Here is a 10,041-nt window from a genome sequence, read left to right as displayed (position 1 = left end):
TCCTATATCCACGGTCAGTTGATCACACTGACAAACACTCTAGGCTTGTGCTTACGGGTGCACAGCAAACCGAAACAACCGAAGATCTAATCTTCAGTACCAACACACTGGGTTGGATTTCTCACTCTTAGCTTCGCTGAGACAAAACCTATGTCTACCCTGCGACTGCTAAGATCTCACGGAGTCAGAGCACTGGTCTGAACTCCTCTGAGCTCAAACACTCGATTCGGTCGGTTGAAAGGAGGTTCGAAAACTTGCCAACTAGATTACAAAGAACAGGTTCTCTGTAATCAGTTACGTACTTAAGCTTTGGATATACAATATTTACCTAAGATTCTAAGAGAATGTGTGTAATCAGTAGTTGACTGATTTTGGCTTTGTGATTCTCTTCTTCGATTTAAACTTTGGAAGGCTTTGATTTGCTGAGTAACGAATTCGGCAGCGTTTCAGCTTATGTATTTGAATCGGTGAAGATTGAAGTGATTCTCGAGCTCTATTTATAGGAGAGGTCTTGAATAGATCCGTTGGCGGAGATGGTCTTCAAGAATTCATCCGTTGGAGAGTAATTTGAATTTTGTTGAGGCTTCAATCTTCGAGGTTCCTTGTTTGGTGAGAACAGCTACTAAGGAGCAGGAGATAGGACATCTCTGAAAAGGTAGTCACCAAAAAGGAATGCTCTGCAGAGAAAGGACGATCGTTGAAATATCTGCATTTAATGCGGTTGTACTTTGGAAGTGTGTGGCTTCCTTTTAACTTTTGAGGTTCAGTCCGAAGAAGAATGTTTAACTGATACTTGACTTTAATCAGTCCGCTGAATCCACGTGGCCTGCATTAATGAATCAGTTCGTAACTGATCCTTTAGTTGAGTAACTCGATCAGTCAAATATCAGTGTTTGACTCTGCCTTTAATCGCTACATCAGTCGAGTTCTTTAGCCTTCAATCCTCCGATCTTCAGAACAGCAGCTAAACTAGAAAAAGAACTCTAACACTTGAGTTCGAAAAGTTCTAATCTATTACAAAGAAACCTTAATGATTTTGGTATCATCAAAACTAGGGCAAGGATATTTCACTAAGTTCCCAACAACTACTTTGGAGCCAACAAAAAGAAATTCAAATAACAGATTAAAGGGCACATTGGAGACCAAACCAATTCAAGCTATCACGAAGTCAGTCATAAAGGACTGTATCATCAAACATGTAGTAATTTTCTATTTTTTATGAACTACTATCAAACAAGATTTATGTCATCACTTAGTTTATTCTATTTAAACTCCCAAATTATACTTGTCATTAAAGCTAAATGGCCTCCCTGTGCAAGCAAACACATCATCATTCAACAAGATAATGCAAAACCTCATATTGATCCAAATGATGAGGATTTCAAAGCAGCTGCAAATGAAGATGGATTCAGTATGAAATTGGTATGCCAACCACCCAATTCTCCCGACTCAAATGTGAACGATCTTGGATTTTTCAGAGCCATACAATCACTACAAGATGACAAGTATGCAAATGGTGTAGATGATTTATTAAGGAATGTCAGCAGCTCATTTGAAGAACTGTCAGTAGAAAAATTAAACAATGTTTTTCTGACCCTACAATGCTGCTACAAGGAGATTATGATGGTGAGGTGAGGAAACAATTACAGAATTCCACATATGAACAAAGGGGGATTGATAATGCATGGCACACTTTCTCAAAACATTTCTGTTGAGGAAAGGCTTGTAAGGGATTGCTTGGAGTATCTAATGCAACCTGAAAACAATGATGGTGCAATCTACAACATAAACCATTTGGTTACTAGCTAGCTAAATAGGATGGAGTTAGTATTATCTCCTTTTTGAATTTAGTATTCCCTACTTTTGGTAAGGTCATGTTTATATCATAAGCAACAAAATGGTCTTTTTGTATCTGTTGTTTAGAATGTAAACACTTCTTTTACTTAGTGAATGGTAGCTTATCTCATATCAATAACAACCCTCAGAAATAATGCATCAAAAGACATCACAGGGCATATTAAGGCAGCTTATCTCATATCAATAACAACTCTCAGAAATAATGCATCAAAAGACATCACAGGGTAAGACAATCCAACAACATAAATCTCATCAGACTACCATTCATCAAATAAAACATCTTAACCTGAGTGTAGATGGCTAAGACGCCAGGACACCAGATGTCTAGCAATTTAAGGTAGCGTATTTTTTTGTCATAGGACCAGTCAATGGCCCAACCATCAAGTAAATACGGTAGAGTTTAAGGTTCCACACTGTCAAATTCGATTGGAACTCGAATCCCATCATCGACGAAGCCATCAAGAATAAAACTCGTAGTTTCGGGACCCACCGTGTCAGATTCGACTGGCTGAACTCGAATCCCATCATTGGCGAAGCAACCAAGGACAAAACTCGGAGTTTCAGGCACCACCGTGTCAGATTCGATTGGCTAAAGTCAAGTCCCATCATTGGCGAAGCCATCAAGGACGAAAGTTGGAGTTTGGGGCACCACCGTATTAGATTCGACTAGAACTTGAATCCCATCACCGACGATGCCACCAACGCCGTACATTGGAGTTTCAGGAACCACCGTGTTATATTCGTCTGAAAGGGACAATGTATCCCATAAGAGAGGCGGAATAGACTTTGTATGAGTAGTTGTCGCGATAGTTCCAATGGTTAGGCTTCCGATATATTGAGTGGAGAAGAGTGAATCAGAGCTTGATAGTGTCGTCGCGCCGAATCATCCTTGGAAGAGAGTAGATCTAAGATAGGCGACTGTATCGAAGGAGTTGGATTGAAGGCGACTGAGTTTGTGTTCTTCACAAAGACTGAAAGAGGTGAAACATTTGTGTTTCTTAATTCAGATGATATCTTTAATAATGGCTGAATTGATTTTAAGTGTTTTAATTAGTCGATTAATTTTGTACTATGGGTTAAGTAATTTTAATTAGTGTGGGATCTACAATGGTAAGTATGGTAAATAAAGAGTAATATTGAGGGTATTAGTTCACTTGCCAAAAAAGGAAAGGAAATGGGTACTCATTTTGTGGACGGACGAAAAAAGAAATATGGGTACTCATTTCGTGGACGGAGGGAGTATAACAAATGTAGTCCCCACTTTAAGTGATAATTGTTGGGTCCCGGAGGATTGTCTGAACAGGTGTATGGGGGAGGAGAAATACACATGTAGGCTATTTTTCGCGGATCGAAAACACACAAACCAAAGCTTCAGTTGGAAAGTGGGCGTAGACTGATACTGAGAAGACTTCAGTATTTTGATTTCAGTCAAGCACAGAGCTTTAACAGATATCCACGTAAGACTTCAGTCTAGAGTTTGTAAAACAGAGTAGAGTGACAAATCTTATTGACTATCAATTGATTGATCAGTTAGACTAATAACTCAGCAGCGGAAATTTAAATTTAATCCAAATAGCCTTTAGCGAGTTTGTCACTTAATAAAATTCTTAGTTACACTTTTTAGTTAAGCCAGTTCAGTTGTAAAACAAGTTTAACGCAGATAAGAAATAATTGAAAGCAGATAAAGAACACAAGGATTTTTACGTGGTTCAGAAAATAAATTCCTACGTCAAAGGCCAGATGATTAGTCTGAAAAACACTCTGGGCTAATGCTTACGGGTGCACAGCAAACCTTACAACTGAAAATCAGATTTTCAATACCAACACGCTGGGTTGGATTTCTCGCTCGCTCTTAGCACGCTAAGACACACTCTCTACTCAAACACTCTTTTCACTCGATTGAAAAGGGGTTCAAAATCTTCCAACTAAGATTACTTAGAACAGACTCTCAAGTAATCGAAAACTTAGGCTTTAGGTAAAATAGGGATTTACCTAGGGAAATAAGAGAATGTAGATAATCAGTGAACTGATTTAGACTTTGTGGATTCTCTTCTTCGATTCAAACTTTTGATGGCAATTGAAGGCTGAGTTGCAATTTTGGCAGATGTCCAGCTTGTGCATTTGAATCGGTGAAGATTGCAGCGTTCCTCGAGCTTTATTTATAGACGAAGGCTTGAATAGATCCGTTGGTTGAGATGGTCTTTAAGAGTTCGTCCGATGTGAGAGTAAATTTGAATTTGGCTGAGGCTACAATCTTCGAGGTTCCTGTTTTGATGAAGGACGGCATCTCAAGGTACAACAAGTAGGGCGCTTCTGAAAAGCTTGCACCAAATAGGAACTATCTTTAGAGAAAGGACGATATTCTAAATCTTTGCATTTAATGCGACTGCAGGAGCATTTAATGCTGGTTTCAGCATTTCAGTCCGATGAAGAATGTCAACTGATACTTGTCATGAGTATCAGTCCGCTAATTCCACGTAGTCCGCATTAACACTTCAGTTATCACTGATAGTTCAATGAAACTCTCGTCCAATCAATATATCAGTATCTGACTTTGTCTTTTAGCAGCTATCTTCAGTTGAGGTCTTCAATCTTCAGTCTTCAGTCTTCAGTCTTCAGTCTTCAGCAGTCTAACTAGAAATCATGAACTCTAACATTTGAGTTCGAAAGGTTCTAGTCTATTACAATAAGAACTAGGTATTTTGGTATCATCAAAACTAGGGATAGGATATTTCATTAAGTTCCCAATAAGTTTATATCTCATTATATTATCCCTCCATTAAACAAACATACCCTTAATGGATAAAAATTAAATAGTAAGATTAATCCCTAATTTACGCGTCTCAAGGTACAACAGGTAGGGCGCTTCTGAAAAGCTTGCACCAAATAGGAACTATCTTCAGAGAAATGACGATCTTCTAAATCTCTGCATCTAATGCGGCTACAGGAGCATTTAATGCTGGTTTCAGTGTTTCAGTTCGATAAAGAATGTCAACTGATACTTGTCATCAGTATCAGTCCACTAATTCCACGTAGTCTGCATTAACACTTCAGTTATCACTGATAGTTCAGTGAAACTCTCGTCCAGTCAATACATCAGTATCTGACTTTGTGTTTTAGCAGCTATCTTCAGTTGAGATCTTTAATCTTAAGTCTTCAGTCTTCAGCAGTCTAACTAGAAAACATGAACTCTAACACTTGAGTTCGAAAAGTTCTAAGTCTATTACAATAAAAACTAAGTGTTTTGGTATCATCAAAACTAGGGATAGGATATTTCATTAAGTTCCCAACAAGTTTATACCTCATTATATTATCCCTCCATTAAACAAACATACCCTTAATGGATATGTTAGGTCCGGAGGTTCTCGAATAGGTGTATGAGGGGGGGGGGGAAATACACCTATAGGCTATTTTTGTTCAAAGAACCAAAACGAAACTTCAAACACAAACTGACTCAACCTGCTTACTTAAAAAGATTTTTGACCGAAACAGGGTTGACGACTGATACTGAATACTCTTCAGTAAGGAGTTATCAGTTAAGTCAAAGACTTTAACTGATACACGTAAAGCTTCAGTTGAGTTTGATAAACAGAGATATGTTATGAATCTTACTGACTATCAGAAGATAGATCAATTAGACTGATAACACACGCAACAGAAAACTTTTGTTTCGTAATAGCCTGTGAGTTAAGCAAGTTGTCAGTCTTTAGGTTTCTCTTTGCTATTAATCAGTTTCAGTTTAAGAAGGTAAGAACACAAGTAAGAATGTAAATACTGAAAGCTGTAAATAATACAGAGATTTTTACGTGGTTCGGAAATCACTTCCTACATCCACGGTCAGTTGATCAGACCAACAACTTCACTGGGCAAGTGTTTACGGGTGCACTGCAAACCGATGCGTGTGCTTACGGGTGAACAACAAACCTGAACGTGTGCTTGCGGGTGCACACAACCGAGACAACTGAAGATCCAATCTTCAGTACCAACACACCTTGTTAGATTTCTCACTCCTAGCACACATTGGGCACTAGGACCTCACGGAGACAGAACACCTTTTCGACACAAACACTCAATTCGGTTGATTGAATAGAGGTTTGAAAACGTGCCAACTAGACTACAAATAACAAGTTCTTTGCAGTTAGTTTTACCTAGGCTTTGGATAAACAATATTTGCCTAAGGTCTAAGAGAATATATGTAATCAGCCGTGACTGATTTTTGGCTTTGTGATTCTATTCTTCGATTCAAACTTTGGAGAGATTTGGTTTAGCTGAGTAACAAATTTGGTAGAGTTTCAGCTTATGTTGTTGAATCGGTGAAGATTGAAGTGATCCTCGAGCGCTATTTATTGGAGAAGTCTTGAATAGATCTGTTGGCGGAGATGGTCTTCAAGATTTCTTCCGTTAAAGAGTAATTTGAACTTGGGCTGAGGCTTCAATCTTCGAGGTTCCTTGTTTGCTGAGAACGGCTACTTTGAAGAGCAGGAGATGCGACATCTCTGAAAAGGTAATCACCAAAAGGAATGGCCTCTGCGGAGAAAGGATGATCCTGAGATCTCTGCATTTAATGCGGCTGTACTTCTGGAGTGTGTGGCTTCCTTTGAACGTTGAAGGTTCAGTCCGAGGAAGAATGTTTAACTGATACTTGACTTTAGTATCAGTCCGCTGAATCCACGTAGCACGCATTAAGTAATCAGTCGAAACTGATCCTTCGACTGATAAGTCAAATATCAATATTTGACTTTGCCTTATTCGTTACTTCAGTCGGTATCTTCAGTCTTCAGTCATTCGTTCTTCAGTCTTCAGTCTTCAGAACAACAACTAAACTAGAAAAAGAACTCTAACACTTGAGTTCGAACAGTTCTAGTCTATTACAATTGAGACCTATTGATTTTGGTATCATCAAAACTAGGATTAGGATATTTAATTAAGTTCCCAACAGGATAAAAATTAAATAGTAAGACTAATCCCTTGTTTACTTTAATGGATTGTAACTTTGATATTATCCCAAGGCCCTTGATTATTTTTATTCTTTAAGTTAGTTTTGCTTAATTCTTATCCCATGAAAAAGGTGAGATTGAAGATATTCTATTCTCAAGGATAAAAATACTCAATCCTACTTATAATCAATTATGCAAAGTAAACGCCCCTAATAGTCATAGGTTTGGTTACAAACCCTAAAGGCACATTTGGTAGATCTATTAGGATTAACCGAAATGGATAAAATTCAAAATACGTATAATATTCATAGGTAAAATAAGATTAGTATCATATCTTAGCATTTGATAGGTATAATTAAAATATACTAGATTTTATGAATTAGTTTTTTAGTAATTTAGATTAAGTAAACAAATTATCATTCTAATCTTATATTAAATTAATAATAAATATAACTTTAAACCTCAAACTATTTGTGCACTATTAATTATATTCTGAACAATTGAATTTTTTTTTAAACTTTGGACTATCAATTTTGTATCAATTGTACCATTCATTCATTTTTCACCGTTTAAATATTCAATTAATTGGGCATATACTAACGTCATTTTGTATAAGGTAGGTTAAAAAAACTTAAATATATTGTAGCATTCGGCGAGCCACGTCAAATTTTTGGAGAAAAAATGAACGAATGATACAATTGATAAAAAATTTATAGTTCCAGATTAAAAAAAATTAAAAAAAATCGATAGTTTAGGATATAATTGATATAATTTGAGATTTAAAGTGATTTTTACCCTAAATTAATTGATATGTTCAAATTAAAAATGAAAAAAAAAATCATAAAAAAATCTACTTTAGACCCCTACCCCCCAAGCTCCATCTTTTTGCCTCTGCCCTCCTCAACCCCCAATCCAAATTCTTTCTTTCTCCTTTAACATTGCTTTCCCAAACCTAATCTTTTCTTCCTCGCATATCTCCTCTTCGCACCCCCCCAAAAAAAACTCCATCGTCCTTTTATCTTTCATTGAGTCAAGCCCTCTGTGCCCCCTTCCTTCACCCTAACCGTCCAAAACATAGATAGACGCACAAACAAAAATGCACACATAAACACAAAAAATAATGAATTCGCGATTTAAATGTTTATTTCGATTTGAAATTATATTTTCCTAATTGTGAATGCTTGTTGCGATTCACTGGGATGAAGAAGAAATGAGTAAAAGGGTAAAAGGGTCATCAAATTATGTATCTGAGTTACTATTTAAGCAGTAATAGCTATCAAACCCTCTACGCCCGATTTCTTATATAAAGAGGAACACTAATTTTATCCCGGGCTGAATTATTATCTTGGGCTTTCTTATTACCCATCCAAGATACCAAACATATGGTTAAGTCTAAGTATGCGCTTTATCATTGCCTTATCTTGCTTACCAAACAAGGCCTAATTGAGAGGTACGACATGCTAACGTCATGGGTTGTCCACGGGTTAGGAACCGCCAATTTCGGGCCTGAACCGATGATTCACAGTTCATCGATATGGTAAACCGTAATTGATCTACCAGAGTATAGAAAAGGTTCCGGGCTGGGGCCGAAACTGGCAGTTCAGGGTTGGGTTCAAACCGCTGGTTCTCGGGCCCGGATCGACAGCTTTTTGATTTTTAGTTTTGATTTTTATTTTAGTTCATCCGTCCACGAAAGAACTTCCTAGGATGCAGTGGCAAGGATTTTAAGAAAAAAGGTTGTTGGGTGTATTGAAAATGGAGAAAAAGTTGTTGGGTGTATTGAAAATAGTGAAAATTTGTTTTAATTAGTATTGAGAGTAGTGGGGTATGGTCCAAAAATAGGTAGGAAGTTCTTTTGTGGACGTCCCAAAAATGAAAAATATGAAGTTTTTCGTGGACGGAGGGAGTAATATTTAGTTTGAATTTGAGTGTTGTACAATTCAAAGTCTATGATAGAAATAAAATTATAACACTCAACTATAATAAAATTCATATTATTATTAAATTCAAAGTAAACGTGTATAAATTACAATCTTCAAAATACAAAATTCAATAAATAAACTAAAAATAAAATATTCCCTCCGTCCACAAAAAAATAGTGATCGAAGAGGACGTCACGAGTTTAATAAAAATAATTGAATATATTGTGAGTGAAGAAGAGGTTCCACTTAAAATGTAATTTTAATATTGATAATTAATTCTGTTGTGAGTGGAGAAAGGGGGTCCATCATGTGATACAAAGTTTTCAAAAATGAAAATGGTCTAATTTTTGTGGACGTACCAAAATAAAAAAAAAAAAAGACTATTTTTTATAGCGGGGGGAATATAATGTTTACACTTTACATTATTTATATAATTACACAACTATAAGTACAAGTCTAAGTTTAAATTATAAATTTAAATACTATAAATTGGAGATTAATCGGCGATTAACTTAAATCGACGATCCAGCCCGTCGATTATTCGTCGGTTCAAGGTTCAAAAAATTCATGTCCTTAACCAGCTCGTGTTCGGGCTGTGGTCAACAATTTGGAACTCAGACTATTGATCATGGGTTGATTTCAAGCTGGTTTACCTAATTTTGATTAGTCCTAACGTGTTTTGGATTACCCGCATCTCAGTAAATCTCATATTTGGAATAGAAGATACTCGAAGGGAAATGGTTATTTCTCCCCATTATTTGTGTTCTTGGATTGAGTTCATCACGTAATTTTTTTCTAGTATGTCTTAGAGGGTGTTTGGCTGAGCTTATAAGTTTTTTAAAACAGCTTATAAGCTCCTTCAAAGTGTTTGACAAAATAAGCTCCTAAAGAGCTCATAATCAATAAAAATAAGCTCTCAAAAAACAAGTTCATCTACACCAACTTATTTTCTCATTATCTTATAAGCAACACTCATTTTGCAAAAATAATTTAATTATGATTTTTTATTTTCATCATATATCATTCTAATTTCATTTTTCTTAAAAATTCTAATATATCATATGATTCTAATCTCTCTCACTAACTAAAAATTCTTTCTCTAGCTTATAAGTTCAATTACCCAAGCATTTTGACAACTTATAAACTCTTAAAAACCTACTCCATCTGTCCCATTATTCATGGCACGTGCTTTTTCGGCACGGAGATTAAGAAGAATAAAATTAAGGAAAATCATATGTTTAGTGCTGTTTTAATTAAAATACACCCAACAATAGGGGTGAGCAAACCCTAACCGAACCCACCCGAACCGAACCCTTCGGACTGGA

Source organism: Salvia miltiorrhiza, chromosome 1 (genome assembly GCF_028751815.1).
Source record: "Salvia miltiorrhiza cultivar Shanhuang (shh) chromosome 1, IMPLAD_Smil_shh, whole genome shotgun sequence".
Classification (NCBI taxonomy): domain Eukaryota; kingdom Viridiplantae; phylum Streptophyta; class Magnoliopsida; order Lamiales; family Lamiaceae; genus Salvia; species Salvia miltiorrhiza.
Note: the sequence above shows the minus strand (reverse complement) of the source record.